Source organism: Pseudonaja textilis, chromosome 3 (assembly GCF_049901715.1).
Source record: "Pseudonaja textilis isolate UNSWEBS1 chromosome 3, rPseTex1.2, whole genome shotgun sequence".
Classification (NCBI taxonomy): Eukaryota; Metazoa; Chordata; class Lepidosauria; order Squamata; family Elapidae; genus Pseudonaja; species Pseudonaja textilis.
This window is the reverse complement of record NC_141992.1, coordinates 21589786-21607680: the sequence shown is the minus strand read 5'-3', so window position 1 is coordinate 21607680 and position 17895 is coordinate 21589786.

The window sequence follows — 17895 nt, the reverse complement described above, 5'->3', positions numbered from 1 at the left end:
TAGGAGAGAGAAGGAGATAGATAGATAGAGATAGAGGGGAGGACAGTTTTAAAAACAGAAGGCATTTAAATGTAGATGTCAACTTGGTTTCTAAGAATTGCTTTTGAACTCTTAAAGTGGTCATTTCCATAAGTTGCTTCAATCAGAAAATAGAGACCTTAAGCATATAATTAAACCTGTTTTGGTGTCAGCCACTAACTCAATTGCTCCAGAATGTATTCAAAATCCATGCACTGCAGAAGATTCCATGTATGGAAATGACCAGAGGTGGACTAATCTTGCAGCAATGCAGGACTTGCTCCAGACTGCAATTAATCCTCTTAACGAGGGCAGGTGGTCCAGTAGACAAGCGGTACTACATTCCCTCTCACAACTTTTTCTCCATAGAGCAGTAATTCTCAGCCTCAGCAACTTTAGAATGTGTGGACTGCCAACTCTCAGAATTCCCCAGTCATCATGCCAGCTGGGGAATTCTGGGAGTTGAAGTCAATACAACTTTAAGTTGCCCAGTTGAGAAGCACTGCCACAGAGCATATTCCAGTCAGTTTACAGAGATTTCTTGGCTTTTTAAATAGCAATAGCACTTAGACTTATATACCACTTTACAATGCTTTCCAGTACTCTCTGGGTGTTTTACAATGTTGGCATATTGCCCCCCAACAATCTGGGTCCTCATTTTACCCACCTTGGAAAGATGGAAGGCTGAGTCAACCTTGAGCCTGGTGAGATTTGAACTGCCAAATTGCAGGCAGCCAGCAGGCAGCAGAAGTAGCCTGCAGTACTGCGCTCTAATCACAGCGCCACTGAGACTTTTAAATGGTATGGACTTGAAAGAATAATATTGACTTTTAGGCACTTTACACTCCTTTCCATGATTTTTAAATTTAAAACTTAAAAGTTTTGTAAGGGGATTTCAAATCATGCCTATACTTTCACAATAGCAACGTACAGCCTCTGCTAACTTCTGGGAGGGAAGCCAAACCTGCGAGGGAGGATGGCATAAACCCCAGCATTCATAATCTCAGCCAGCAACTACCTACACAACAGAGTATTCTACCAACTCCAAGGTCAGGACCGGATAAGCACAAGGAGACACAACATCCTTGATTTAATTAAAGCGAAGGCGCAGACATCAGTTGACCCTATGGAGGATGGGGAAGAACTTGCTCAGTTGCTTGGCACTCTTTCTACCGAAGAAGAACAACAAACAATTATAAGCCAACTTGAGGCAGTGAAATCAATGTTTCAGTCAGTGGCTGCTGCATCTGAGTTGCTCAACACTTTATTGCCCTCCAGCTGTCCTCCTGTTGAAATGCTGAGAAATTCATTCTCTGTGTGTCTAACACCCCAAGAAAAAATAAAATAAAAATGAGATGCTGCATCTCATTCAGACAAATGAAGGGAACACCAAGTTGGTCAATCTAACACAATCCTTCTATAAACACCCAGATGACCATCCCGCAGGTAATAAAATAATCTCTTAAAACTGGACTGTAGAAAACAGATCAGTCAGATTATGGCCTCATTCCCACTGGCTCCCTCCTGTATGGATCCTGACTATATTTATCGAATGGCTGTTCCATCTAAAACTTGCTGTTCCTCCTTACAAGTGAACTCTCTCCACAGTAGCCCCCAACATGGTCAACCCTCTGTCTCTGACCTCCAGTCTGGCCTTATTTGTTCTACCCATGGAACTCCCCCAAATTCAGGATGCCACCCATCCTAATGGGCAACAGAAGGCCTGCTCTCTATCTTCTCCCTTAATCACCTATTTATTCAACCCAACTGTTGCTCCTACTAAACGATTCATAGAGGCAGCATCCCAGAAGAACCAGCAAGTTGACAACTCATTCCGCTAACTATTTCTCCATCCTCTCTTGGTACATAGATGCATGGGTTCCAAAGCAAGGAGACCCTGATATCCTTACATTTCTGTGCCAATTTTTTTGGGGTGGTGGTGTTGCATGTGGTTTTTGGAGGTGACATGAATGTTGGGGCAATTTTCAATCCTCAACTACTTTTACGTGGTGGCACCATGGTTAGAATGCAGGCTAACTCACTGCTCACTGCCAGGATTTTGATCCTGACCAGCTCAAGGTTGAGTCAGCCTTCCATCCTTCCATGGTCAGCAAAATGAGGATTGTTGGGGGCAATATGCTGACTCTATAAAACCACTTAGAGGGGGCTGTAAAGCACTATGAAGCAGTATATTAGTCTAAGTGCTGTTGCTGTTTTTCTGCCAGCACCTGCACAATGTAGTCTCAAAGAGCTAACAGACCCAATCATAGAGTGGGGTGGGATGGGAGTGGGTAGGTCTATTTATAGCTTCCAACTTATATATTCAAATTGTAAAATAGTTACCTAAATGTGAGAATGCATATTGTTGATTTTGTTAGTCTTTGACCAATTTTCTTTACTTTGTATTAATTCTTATGTTCCTCCTAAAGAAGCTCCATTCACAAGTCACCCAAACTTAGAACCAGATTGATCTCTTTACTCACGTTTTGCCTGAATAAGTTCCCCGGTGCATATAGCCCAGTGGATGGGGATTTGAGGGCAAGAGCTGGCTGTAAAGATGAATTTCTCTATGGACCTTTCAATGCCTGCCCCCCTGAAGCAGTTTAAGTTGCTACATCTCATAAATAGGCTTAACTTACAAATATTAAATGTCTGTCCAAAACAATTTCTTTGGGCAATATACATTTTGGTGGATCACAAATGATCCACCATAGATTATTTAAGAATTTCTAGAGACCTGGCCCCTTGCTTTAAGCACTTTGGCATAATCCCTATTCTGAAACAACCACGTTCACTTGCAAAATTTCAGATAATTAGGAATCTAGTGAAACCCATTTAAAATGCCTGATTGGGGGGTGGGTGCCTCATAGGAGGTAGTTCTTACCAGATCAGTAGAATGGCTCCTTTGAAGAAGCGATAGCCCAATGATTTAATCCAGAGGAAGGAAGTGTATACGTTTCAACCCTTTGTAATTTTGCAGCATACTCAGATTCAACTGTCCCACAAGATAACAGCATACTTAATGTATATTAAGAGCCTTGGCGGTGCAGTGATTAGAGTGCAATTCTGCAGGCTACATCTGCTGACTGTCAGCTGTCTGCAGTTTGGCAGTTCAAATATCACTAGGTTCAAGGTTGACTCAGCCTTCCATCCTTCCAAGGTGGGTAAAATGGAGACCCAGATTGTTGGGGGCAATATGCTGATTCTGTAAACCACTTAGAGCTGTAAAGTACTGTGAAACCGTATATAAGTCTAAGGTGGTAGTGTGGTAAAACTCCTGGGAGTAACCATAACTCCCCTGAGCTAATTAAATCTAATCCAATTTGGTGGACCCCTGTTTTAGCCTCTTCCTTTCATACATTAACCTACAGCTAAGATTCAAAGGACTGGAGGGGGTGGGAAGCTACAATTGTCCCCTTATATAAAAAAGGTGATAGGAATGATCCAGCTAATTATAAGTCAATTACTTCAATGAATGTTATTATTTATTTTTATTTATTAATATTTTGATCTTTCTTTATTATTTTATAAGTAACTCAAGGCAACAAGCACACATAACACTCCTTTTATCTGCTGCTTTCAGAGGTGGTGCAGGTTCTGACCAGTTCTGGAGAACCGGTAGTGGAAACTTTGAGTAGTTCGGAGAACTGGCAAATACCACCTCTGATTGGCCCCGCCCCCATCTATTCTCTGCCTCCCGAGTCCCAGCTGATTGGCTGGGTCTTCTTTTGTTGCCCTGCACAGGAGAACAGAGCTGGAAAGCAGGTTAGTGGGGTGGGGAGGGAATGGGATTTTGCAGTAACCTTCTCCCAGGAGTGGGGTGAGAAAGGAGATTTGACAGTATCCTTCCCCTGCCATGCCCACCAAGCCACGCCATGTCCACCAAGCCACGCTCACAGAATCGGTAGTAAAAAAATTTTAAACCCACCAGTGGCTGTTTTCCCCACAACAACCTGTGAGGTGAATTGGACTGAGAGAGAGTGACTGGCCCCACACTACTGGGCTGGCTTTTATGCCCAAGGCAGGACTAAAACTCACAGTCTCCTGTTTTCTGGGCCAACACTTTAACCATTACACCAGATTGGCAAATTGTATGTCAGGTGCCTATTCACCAAAGTCCAAACCTGATGAAGAGATGAGGGAATAACCTACCTGAGCAAGCAGTGTTTCAACCACTATAGACCACTGCCTAGTGCTTCAATATACTGTGTCTAACAGACAAATATACAAACCACTCTGACCTGAATTTATATGCAGCCTTCATTGATTTCAAGGCAGCTTTTGATAATATTTCAATTGTTAGACTGTGGGATATTCTGAGCAGATCCTCTATACACAAAAGACTCTTGCTCCTAATTCATATACTACATAATAAAACTGGCCTTAGAATAAGTTGTTCAAGGAAGGAACAATTCTGACCTTATTCTTACTGTCAAGGGGTAAAACAAGGATGTATTTTAGCACTGTTGACATATAAACCAACTTTCTGATCAAAACCCTTCTAATGTTTGATATCTGCTCTGCTGTAGCAATGCAGTCCTTCTCCCTTGTCTTATATAGACATGAAATGGGGACTAAGAACCTTGGCATGCTGCTGTAACAAGGAACAATTAGTAATCAATATAGAGTTTTAGGGTTTTTTTCCAACAAAAAGCAAAGGCACAAGTGGACAATTGATTTCCATGAATTAGAGCAAATCAAATGTTTTAAATACTTGGCATAGTATTTCAGGCCTCTAGGAAATTAACAGCGCAGGTAAATCATGCCACTTCTACAGCCCAAAACTGCATACTAGCAGTAACTAAATTTTATAGGCAATGTGGCAAACTACATTCCAGTAGCTATCAAAACTCTTTATGGGTATTATATGGAATGCAACTCACAAACCTGAGAGTTGTGAAACCATTCAATAACATTTCTTGGGACTTGGTTTGGTACCCCAAAATGCCTTTAAAATGCAGTCTTGAGGCTTGAATAGCAATAGTACTTAGACTTATATACCACTTCACAGTGCTTTACAGCCCTCTCTAAGTGCTTTACAGAGTCAGCATATTGCCCTCAACCATCTGGGTCCTCATTTTACTCACCTTAGAAGGATGGAAGGCTGAGTCAACCTTGACCCTGGTGGCATTTGAACTGCCAAAGTGAAGCCAGCCGGCAGTCAGCAGAAGTAGCCTGCAATACTGCATTCTAACCACTGCACCGCCGTGGCTCATTAAATTGAAGTTAGTGTGCCAAGTATTAAGACCAGGTTTCTAATCTCAGGAATCAGAATCAAGCTTGACCCTAAAGGTCTGACACCTCTGCTGTTCAAGGTCTTACCGGCATCGTATCTATGTAGAACTTTGATCTTGGCATCTTTGATGAACAATTAACCCTTAAGAAAGTCAAATCAATGACAAAAGAGTTAGGAACATTGATTGCCAAAATGATGTCACCAGTGCTTCTGAATTCTACCACACAATGTTAGACAGCCTTTTACTTCAGAGTATCTACCGGTATATACTTAAGAGCCTCAGTGGTGCAGTGGTCAGAGTGCAGTACTGCAGGCTCTTTCTGCTGACTGCAATTGGGCAGTTCGAATCTCACCAGGCTCAAGGTTGACTCAGATTTCCAGATTTCCGAGGTTGGTAAAATGAGGACCCAGATTGTTGGGGAGCAATATGCTGACTCTGTAAACCACTTAGAGAGGGCTGCAAAAGCACTGTGAAGCGGTATATAAGTCTAAGTGCTATTGCTATTGCTATGTAATCTAATGCTAAGCACAGACAGTTGGGCCTTTTGATGCCTTCCCTACTGGTGGGATCCTTATTTACAAAGACCTTGTGCATCCAGGGAAGTAGAAAGTCTTGCCCACGTCCCCATATGTTATGAAGCCCCAAGATATTGTTTGATCTCCCAATCATCTCTAAATTTGAGAGACATATTGATACATTTCATATTTATTACTTTTTTAAAGGATGCTACATTCACATAGTAAGTGTCCAAATATCTTCATCAAGTCATACAATTCTGCAAAACATTTACTTAGATATGTGGTTTTATTGCCTTGTAGTTTTCAAATAATGAACTGCTGAGTCAAACTATTTCTCTTTTCCTACTGTAAAAGCTGGTCAAAGACCATAACAAAGAGATCTGCTTTACTGTACTTTGATGCCTCGGCTTTTACTACTATTAGTAATAATAAATGCTAAAGTTATTTTAGGCTGGGGGTTGGACTAATTAGAAATAATGTAGAGCTTATACCTTAAAGGTGAAGACAAGAAATATCAGAGGAGAAAGGAGAAAGGACTATTTCAGCTCACAAATATAGAGGTGTTAAGTTAGAATCTCATAGCTATTTGCATAAAGGCTATTTCTCTCCAGAACTATTACCGTATTGATCTATTTATCTGATCATTTACACCTCTTCTCTCCTGCCAAGTTCTCAAGCAAGGCAAATATATCTCAATCTTAAATTTATCTGTTTATCTATTGGTACATTCCATGAACATTTCTGATGGAAATGCTAAGTACACCTATCATTTCACTTACAATGAGAAAGCAACAGAGAGAAGAGTTGAGAAGAAGCCCCTGAAAAGTAGGTGGTTAGTCAACTCTCAGTCTATTGTTTCTTCTATCACATTAATAATTTTATTTTCTTCACTTTCTTGCTTTCTGCCTCTTACACAGGCAAGCACCCACACATGGTTAATGCAGGGGTGGGATTCAACCATTGTTACTACTGGTTCAGTGATTATGTTTTGTGCGCAAAACGTAAAAACCTTGTAAAAAACCTCTTTGAACGTGTAAAAAACCTTCAGCTGTGCCTCCCAAACAGCTGAAAAGCGCTGTGCGCGAGTGCGCTGTGTTTGAAAAGCCACTTTTTTTCCTGCTTTTTCAACCTCAGCTGTGCTGCACAAAGCAGCTGAGGTTGAAAAAACAGGAAATAAAGGACAGGTAAGAGCCCAGGCAGGTGGGCCAAACAGCAGCAAACACAGAACCAGTTCCGTGTCTGCTGCTCTTCAGAGCTACCAGTTTTTTAGAACCAGGCCGAACTGGTAGCATCCCACCTCTGGATAGTTTTCTATGATGTGCCACTTTATCCATGAATTTTTTTAAAAAATGTAATTTTCTGTGTTCTTCTCATATATAACCTGGGGTGGCTATGATGCATCCTTGGATAGAAAAACAAGGCAGTTCCCATAAAAGGAAGTCTTCAAACTTACTACAGTTCATTTAGTGATCATTCAAAGTTACAACAGCACTGAAAAAAGTGACACGACCATTTTTTACCCTTATGGCCGTTGCAGCACCCCCACGGTCATGTGATCAACGTTCAGACGCTCATCAGCTGACTCATATTTGTGATGGTTGCAGTGTTCAGGGGTCATGTCACTTTTGAGACCTTCTGACAAGCAGTCAATGGGGGTAGCCAGATTCACTTAACAACCATGTTACTAACTTAACAACTGCAGTGATTCACTTAACAACTCTGGCAAGAAAGGTTATAAAAGGGAGCAAAACCCACTTAACAAATGTCTCACTTAGCAACAGAAATTTTGGGCTCAATTGAGGTCATAAGTCGAGGACTTGTATGTTTCGTAGCTTAGTGTGGATGAACAGTGGTTATACATTAAAAAAAATAATAAACACAATGTGCTTATTCAAAAATAATTCATGTTACAGTGGAACCTCGGGTTGTGACTGTAATCCATTCCAGGACTATAGTCGCAACCCAATTTGGTCATGACCGGAAGCATAACCATCTGCACATGTGCGGATGGACTGCGCATGCGTGGAAGGGGAAATTGCCACGGCAAGGGAATTTGCCGCAGGCGGATTTGTTCGCCCCCTGATTCTTGAATCGTGATCTGATTCAAAAGTTGGGTGGATTTTTTGGTCGGAACCTGATTTGGTTGCAAACAGGAGTGTTCGCGACCCGAGGTTTCACTGTATAGCTTAATTTCTCTTCTCTATCTATCTATTACTGAGATTTGTGTTTTAATATTTGCTCCAGGCTACTTGCTCCTTTGTTCACTTTTTCCCCCTGAAAAAGCTTATCTTAATAATTGGGGGGCATTTTTACATGAAACATCCCTGAATTTTATTTTTTATTACAAAATTGTAGATTTTAAAATATTTTAAGTCAGATTTTAGCCTTGGCGATATAGGAATATTATGACAGGGAGAATTTTGTTCATGAATATATTTATTCAGCATAGTTGTCTATGGGGATTCTCAGTCCTCCAGCTCATGGTTGTCCCAAAGGTGCTTTTTTCAAGAGGCAACTGGACATTCTGATTTTTCATTGAAGAAGTTTCACTTCTCATCCAAGATGAGAAGTAAAAGTCCTCAAAGAAGAGAAGTCTTCAGAAAATCCAGTTGCTCTTGAGAAAGCACTTTTAGGACCTTCAGCATTGCTGCAAGTCAAGAGTGTTTTGTGATTGCACTTTATTTTTAAAAAGATACATTAGGACAGCCCCTCCCATTTTGGGGGGCACCTGGGACCAGTTCTGTGGAGAAAGGGTTTTCTGTAGACTGGAGGGCGGGGCATGATTTTGTGTGTTGTCAGCATCATGTGGATGGGGGCTCTACTTTTTGTGTGGCCCAATTGTTGGCATGCTGTGGCTCAATGTTGGTCCCTGGACCGGGGGGTTGGGGACCCCTATATTAGAAAATAAAACCCTGCCTGTCCTTGTTTTGCTGATTATCTTCTTCTTGAGTTGGCTTTATGAATTTTCTAATGCAAACAAAATGTCAGGCAAATAATCATAAGCATTCTTTTGAAGAATTGGGCTAACTAAGAAAGAAAGATCAAAATCATTATTTTTATTGAAAAGATACCCTGAAGTTTCCTTTCTCCATATTTGCCATGGAGACTTCTACACTTATTGCAAAGTGATCTAGAGCAATATTTTTTTCAAACATGGCAGCTTTAAAATGGGTGGACTTCAACTCCCAGAATGCTGGCTGGGGAATTCTGGGAGCTGACGTCCACACCACTTAAAGATGTCACATTTGAAAAATTGTAGTTAGAGTGCATCTTCCAGGTTTATTTTGTTCTTTCCAGAGCATTCCATTCTTTTCCACTGGAATTAAGCACACAAATAGCACATTTTGCAGCTCCTAGCTATGTCAAATGAATGTTAAATATGAAAAAAAGACAAATAAGTGCTCAAGATAGGAATGTAGCTGGTTCAGTTCCTTTTGTGAAAAGGGATATGTGAGCGGCTTTAGTGATTGCTTCTTCTCAGACAATGCGGAATCATATTGTTTGCTTATACTGAAACTTGGCCTGGCTCGTGTTAATTAAGTCAAATCAGTTGTTGATTCTGTCCAGCTTGGCAAGTCTCTAGTCACGACTATCACTTATGTATGAATTGTTCATTCTCTCTCCATGAAAATATTTTCTCTGGTTGCCAGTTAAATATAGGAAAAATTCCTCCCTCCCTCCCTTCCCATACACACACAAACACACACACACATACACACACACACAAAAAGATAAAGATAAAGGTTTACCTGTCCAAATGAGTGGTACTCATCTCCATTTCTTGACTGAGGGAACCAAAGACATTTTCTGTGGCCAGCATGGCTCTATACCAAAGGCACACAGAATGCTGTTATCTTCCTACTAGAATGGTACCTATTTATCTACTTACATTTGCATGCTTTTGAACTGCTATTTAGGCAGGAGCTGGAACAAACTCATTCCACTGCAACATGTTCTTGAATCTAGGCTGAGCATCACACATGCATGTATACACAAATGTACACTACATCTCTAATATTTTTCACATAAAATTACAGATGCATCCAAATATGTAACATTTGACAAGAATACGCAGTCTAGTCAACATTGGCAATGCAATCCTAGGTATATCTAGGATACTTCTATTGAATTTCATAGAAACACTAAAATGACCACAGTGGAAGATCAGGTCCTTGTGCATGGCAAAAAAGGCACTCATTCATTCATTTGTATATTTATGAAAAGGCAATGTTCTCAACTGAAATTTCCAGCACAGTTTGCATAACAATAAAATGCAGAAATAAAAGCAAATACTGAAAATGGAGCAAAAAGCAGAGTAGAAAAAAAAATCTAATAAATGTATATTGCTGCAGGGGAGCCTGTTTGTGTTATAAGCATTCACTCTTGCTTAGACAAGGAAGACATAGTGAAACAAGCTAATTCTGAAATTTGTCTAGTGATTTTCTTCTGTAAAAAAACTTTTAATTTTATTTTTTCTAACTTAAGAACAACTGAACTTTCCTTGGAAGTTTTGCTAACTATTTTTAAGGAGAAGGTATTGCTGTTGGTTTCCTTCCTTCCTTCCTTCCTCCCTCCCTCTTTCTTTCTTTCTTTCTTTCTTTCTTTCTTTCTTTCTTTCTTTCTTTCTTTCTTTCTTTCTTTCTTTCTTTCTTTTGTTTCTTTGTTTCTTTCTTTTCTCTCTTTCTCCCTCTCTCTTCTTTCTTTCTTTCTTTCTTTCTTTCTTTCTTTCTTTCTTTCTTTCTTTCTTTCTGCTGAGTGACTTTGAGCCAATAATCAGGAGACTGTGAGTTCTAGTTACGCCTTAGGTATGAAAGCCAGCTTGGTGACTTTGGGTCAATCACCAGGAGACTGAGTTCTAGTCCTGTCTTAGGCATGAAAGCCAGATGGGTGACTTTGGGCCAGTCACTCTCTCTCAGCCCAACTCACCTCACAGGATTGTTGTGGAGAACATAGGAGGAGGAAGGAATATTAGGCATATTTGTTTTGTCTGAAGTTATTAGGCATATTTGTTTTGTCTGAAGTTAGTCTAAAGATAGGATAAAAAATTTAGATACAATAAAAAAATAAATGGAGGTACAGTGAAAGGCAAAGTTCATGTACCTTTTGTCCAGTTGCATCTATATAAACCTAATCTAAGATTAGTCCACTGATGAAAATTTCACCAAAGAGCCATTTTCCTCTGAAGACCATTCCACGATCAAAATCTCTTTTCATCCAATGGATGAAAAGATGTTTTTCCCACCCATGGATTGAAAAGAGATTTCCTGTATCCTAAACCATCTTCTTTGAAAACTCACAGTACTGATATATATGCAATTGCTGCTTCTTCATCTCAAGCTAAGCTCGAGGCATGTTATGTTAGCAGTTGTGCTATGACACTGAGTTGAATTACAGAAAATTCAACACAGTATCCCAAATTTTATAAACCAGTTTATTTTTGCATGTTCTAAAGCTCTTCATCAGACTGGTTATTCAGCAAAAGGAGGCAAAGAGAAAGCAGGGCATGTAACACATGATTTGTTCAGATCCTAGCTTCATTTTCTTTCATGTATGTAGATATATAAATGCAGTCCTAACTATATGGTTTGGCTAGGTGCTCAGCAGACTTCAGATTTTGAGGCTGAAGAAGCAAATAATGATAGTCCAACCCTTTGTTCAGTGCAAAAATCTAAATTAGAGAATCCATAGTAGATGGCTATAAGACCACTGTTTGAACTTAACCATTGTAATCATTACAAGTATAGACAGGGAAGGAAAAAAGCTGAACATTCATAGTTCCCGCTTGCTTAGAACACTGGAACTAACCCACTTCTGAAAGCCTGGAGAGATCCTCAGTCAACTAAACTGAGAATCTCTACAGACTTTTAGCTATCCAATTTGGGATGAACACCCTTTCAATGGTGTGCGAGTAGAAATGGATTTCCAGAGGAAAAAAATTGCAAACTACAGGAACCAGGAGCACCACTCGGGTGACCATGAGGACACAGATAAATCTCCAAGTGCTTCAATGACCCTCTAAAAGGATGCAAATGACCAGCTGTCTGCAAGGAATATAAATCCTTCCATTCCCCCCGCCTCCTGTCAGAGCTGAAGAAGCTTCTTGGATGAGAAGTGAAATGCCTTCAAGGAAAGTCCAGTTGCCTCCTGAAAAAGCACCTTTGGGATAACCCACTTCTAAAGCACATTGTTCACGTCTGATTCTATTTGTTTATAACAAAATGCACAAACCAGGGATCAAACTTACTGATTTACCTATATTTAAGAACTTCTTCTTAAAAACACAATCTAGCATTTCAGTTATAAATTCAAGTGTGACTAATACCTCCTCTCATTACAATTACAGCCAACTGAAAATGTTATGAACATAACCATTGACAGGGTCATGTGGCAGGTTAAGTTGCTGTTCCATGCTATATATCTTCCTAATATAAACTTCCCCAGCTATGACCAAATGAGATAATGTCTAACCCAGACACCTGCAATTTTCAGATCTTTCCTCTAAGGAAAAAGAACTATTTGAAACCCTCAATAAATATTATTCCTGAAATCTTATGTTTGGGAATAAATATAGTCAGAATGGTTCAAAACCTGGAAGTGAGTCAAATGTTTATAGTTACAATCAATTTTTAACTATGATCTGGTCCAATTGCTTTAAGTAGTCAGTGGCCATAATCCAAAGAACTGACCCTTTTAACTCTGTTGGCATGCCATATTTCTGGTGCTTCAGTTTCTGTGCTTTCCCCAAATGAGGTTCCCAAATACATACAGTATATTAGTTTACACTGGTACATAAAAAACAATTGTAGCTATCTTGGTCCACAGGGGGGAAAATCCAACCTTATAGCCAAGCAATAATTTTAATAGAATCAACCAAAACAGCACAAGAGAGGACATATTTTTCAGTTCAAGATGTTAGGAAAAATAAAGGGTTGAAGAGGAAATAAGAAAATGCAAATATTTTATCAGCTTGGACTTTCCTTGGTGTTCTGATAATGTTTGCTGTTCTGCAGTTATATTTGAGTAAAGGGCAAAAAAAGAAAACCCTTCCATATATTTACTTTGGTATGCCATCAAAACAGATTCCACTGTGATTCTTTTGTTCACCAAATTCTTGAATCCTGGAGGTGATCAAGTCTAGCTCTCTGCTGAGTACAGGATCCACTAAGTCAGGGGTCTTCAAAGTTGACAGCTTTAAGGCATGTGGACTTCAACTCCCAGAATTCCTTCTTCAGTCATATTAGCTCAGGAATTCTGGGAGTTGAAGTCCACAAATCTTAAACTTGCCAAGTTTGAAGACCCTTTGAAGACATCTCTGACTTATTACCCTGTCACGTCTCTTTGAAGATTTTTAGCAAAGGAAAACCTGCCACATGATGAGGCAGCCTGTTCCACAGTCAGGCTATTCGCCAAAGCACCTGAGAGCAGGATAAGAAGCAATGGGTGGAAACTAATCAGGGAGAGAGAAGCAACCAAGGACTAAAGAGAAATTTCCTGACAGCTAGAACAATTAATCAATGGAAGTTGTGGATGCTCCAACACTGGAAGTTTTTAAGAAGAGACTGGATAACCATTTGTCTGAAATGGTATAGGGTTTCCTGCCTGAACAAGGGTTGGACTAGAAGACCTCCAAGATCCCTTCCAACTCTGTTTATTCCATTCCATTGCATTCTATTCTATTCTGTTCTTCCCAGGGTGTGTACTTTTTGTACATACAGGTGATCAGATCCAGAGGCAGGTCAAGCAAGTGGAGAGAAGTGGAGCAAAAGTGAAGTTTGCCAATCTAATTTCTCCCCTGCAGCCCCCTCACTGTCTTTCATGGTGCTCTGAAGGACCAGAAAATCTGCAAGGAAGGGAGCAAGATGAAAACCAAAGTTCACCTTCTCCACTAACTTTCACCTGGTATTCCTTGCATTTGGAACTCACCTAAATGCAGCTCTGATCCACTAGCACTTGCACAAACACAACACGGTCACTGGAGTAGATCAAAGTGAAACAGGAATGGTTGTGCTGAAGTTATTGCAGGTGCAGAACCAAAAAAATCAAATAATTGGGCTTCCAACTCTGTTATTCTATTGTCTGTCTGAAATTATTAGTCAAACTTACTGTCTGAACCTGCTTCCATTAATTTAAATCCTGCTCCCTTTTCTGTGTGAAGCTATTTAGAGGCTTGAGGACTGCTATCATCTCTTCCATAGAGTAAACATATGCAGATTGATTAACTATTCCTTATAGGACTTAGTTTCAGTTATCTCACCATCTTGGTAGGTTCCTCTGAACTTGTTCCCTCTTATTCCACCTTTGAACTGGGCATTGTACTCTAAATGGAACTCTTATACATTACAGACATGGTACCGATAACTTATTCAGCACAACAATATGTGGGATCACCATTATAATCAATCTGTTTAACCAAGATTGCATCTTTGGTAGCAGATTTGGCATCAAGATCAAGGAATAGCTATGGTTGCAGGAGAACTAGAAGATAGTCCCTTTCAGTGACAGTCAAAATATTTAAGAAATAGATGACTTCTGTGGCTTACTATTGCCTGATAATAGTAAAGAAATCAGCAGTCAAGAAATATGCCACAGATTAGTTTTTGGTAAAGTACCAATTAAGGCTTCGAAAAATACATTCAGGTGTCATTCGGGGTCTATGCCTACAAAGTTCAAAATTGTGCAGGCAATGGTTTTCCCTGTGACACTCTACGGAAGTGAAAGTTGAAGCTGGAAGTGAAAGAAGAATAGAAGCAGTATTGACACTTTTGAACTTTGCTGTTACAGAAGACTCCTGAGAATACTATGAATAATCAAGGAAATGGATCATGGAACAAATCAATCCAGAGTTTTCACTTGAGACGCAAATAACCAGGCTCAAATTATCCCATTTCAGACACATTATGCCAAGACTTAAATCTCCTGAGAAGGGTCTAATGCTGTAAAAGTCAGAAGGAAAGAGGGAAAAAAAGGACAACCCACAGCAGAGTGGATTGACTCAACTATATGATGGAACCCTGAAAGACCAGACTAAGAAGAGATCATTGTGGAGCAAATCCATCTTTGTGGTTCCTAAAAGTCAACATCAGCTTGATGATACATCCATCATCACTATCATCACATATGCTGTATGTTTACAGGGTGCATGTTTGTGACTGTATATGCACGCACACACACGTATATATATATATATATATATATATATATATATATATATATATATATATATATATATAACACACACATACAACTTACACCATGTTTATACATAAATATGTGAGAGCCGATTGGGTGTAGTGGTTAAGGCAGCAGACTAGAAGCAAGGAAACCAAGCGTTTTTAAATTGAATTGAATTGAATTAACTTTCCCCTCTTACCCCTATGGGGGGTATGTGTCTTCCTCAATCTCATGTCTTCTACTAAAGAGTATATATATCCTCAGTATATTATGTCTTCTAATGAAGTTTAGATGTATATAGCAGCAAATTTTGTACTATGGGTTCTGTGGGCGTGGCTTAATAGGCATGGCTTGGTGGGCATGGCAGGGGAAGGTTACTGCAAAATCCCATTCCCTCCCAACCTCACTAACCTGCTTTCCAGCTCTGTTCTCCTGAGAAAGGCCACAAAAGAAGACCCAGCCGATCAGCTGGGACTTGGGAGGCAGAGAATAGATGGGGGTGGGGCCAGGTAGAGGTGGTATTTGCTGGTTGTCCGAACTACTCAAAATTTCCGCTACCGGTTCTCCAGAACTGGTCAGAACCTGCTGAATAGCACCTCTGATATAACTCCACTAATGTTTGTGAGTGGGTATATCATGGTGTTCTACAGTGGACGTCAATGTATATCTGTATGGGGAAGGGTACTAAATCTGTATTTAAATGTACTCTTCCAGCAACACCTTTGTGCTGCTGTTTTAATATGTTTTGTTTAAAAGCTACTGTGCAAATATGCTAATAATTAGAAATTATTTTTTATTATATTATTATGGTTGGTTGCACAGTCAGCCACATGTTTAGACAGAATTTGGCATTTTTATCCACCTATTATTATAGTTTTCATCATCATCATCATCATCATCATCATCCAGAAACAGGAGCAAGTGACTAACCAGAGAAGAAGTCTGAAATATATTATTTTAACAAGAGGTTTTTTTTTTACTTGGTATCCTCCAGATATTTTGTGGACTCCAGCCTTGCTCTCTAAGCAAGAATATATCTGTAATGCAAAGGGCTAGTAGGCTCCATGACCAAATGGTTTTATTTGTAGTTGAAGGGTTCATGGCTTAAATATGAAACCGAACACATTTTAGAAATATTCTCCTGACGATTCAAACTAAGATTTGGTACATAATAGCACCCTATTTATTAAACACAATGGGATGAAGTAAAATTGAATATATGATTAATCAGAATTTACTTCTACTATGATCCATAGAATTTACATTGTTATAATAATCAATATAGTAGATTAGCAATTAGGAGTGCTCATATGTAACAATAATCCACTAAATCAAGCCATTGTGCCTTCATGCATCAGTGGACTTAGTGATAGAAATGATATGGTGGATGAGATGGACCTTCTTATAATCCCATGACTGATGCCCCATCCACTTGTAACACTCAATAAATCCGATGTATTATCAATAAACACTGTCACATACTGACAGCTAGGATATCCCAGCTATCTAAACTGATTGCTGCTTCAGGTGAGTTGTAAGACCCTCACAAATCCAGAGAACTGTTTCAGCCATATAATCTGCCTGACAAACTCTTTAATTATTGAACAGATTAACAACATCATAAATCATTTCAAACAATGTCACCAATGAACAATGACCGTTCTAAACATTAATCAAATATTTAAGCACTACCTCCCAGTTGTCAAATATGCATAGGAACCACTAGGTACTATAGATTAGTCAAAGGAGGCCCTCTGCATGCTTTCAAAGAATGCGTATTGGTTTGAAGCACCTATTATTTTGAGCAGAACTTAGTTTCAGACAGATAGACATGGCGTATTGCAGAGAAATCTTTGCAACTTGGAGAGAAAGCTTCACACACAACCTCTGGTGCAACCAAAGTTCTGTTGATTCATTAGCTGTGGTCACATAATATACTGAATCAGGTTAAAGATCTAGCAATGTCACATGCCCACTATGGTTATGGCCCATGTTGGGATGGAAACACAATCTTCCTAATTTTGTTTTCTGCTACATTTTTTTCATCCCCCGTTCTCCTTGTAGGAATAGAATGGGATTGGTTCCAATAAGAGAGAATTAACCTGTAGATGTGGCAGAGCTTTAGTTCATTATGGGGAGTGTATAAGAGCAACAAAAAAGATCTTCAAGATGAGCTATATTTGATTATTATGTGGATACAGTAAAAAATGCAAAGAAGAGCAATTAAGATGATTAAAGGCATGGAGACTAAAACATACGATGAATGGTTGCAGGAATTGGGTATGGCTAGCCTGGAGAAAAGAAGGACTAGGGGCGACATGATAGCAGTATTCCAGTAATTGAGGGGCTGCCACAAAGAAGAGGAGAGGGTCAACTTATTTTCCAAAGCACCAGAACGCAAACCAAGAAACAATGGATGGAAACTAATCAAGGAGAGAAACAACCTGGAATTAAGGAGAAATTTCTTAACAGTGAGAACAATTAACCAGCTTGCCTTAGGAAATTGTAGGTGCTTCATCACTGGAGGTTTTTAAGAAAAGAACTGGGCAGTGAAATGTTATAGGGTCTCCTGCTTGAGCAGGGGGTTGGATTAGAAGACCACCAAGGTCACTTCCAGCTCTATCCTGATTGGCTGATTGATAGAAATGTATTTTTCTTTGAAACAGTGTAGAAAAAGTTTGTCCCTGCCAGCTTCACAGACCCTGCTCGGACTTCCTAGTCAAGCCTAGTCAACTTCAAGTTTCTTGAGAGTCATCCATTCGAGTTCTAACCAGTTGCAATTCTGTTCAGCTTTGCAGGATCAGCCAAAGTTATCCAAGTGTTGTCATCTGCTGAGATTAACTCTTGGTGGATTTCATGAGCATGTGTGTGTGTAGTCTTCTTGACATTAATGCAGAATTGGTTTCCACTGCCTTTTTTCCTGCTTTTTAATTCCTACAGGCATGGAATTT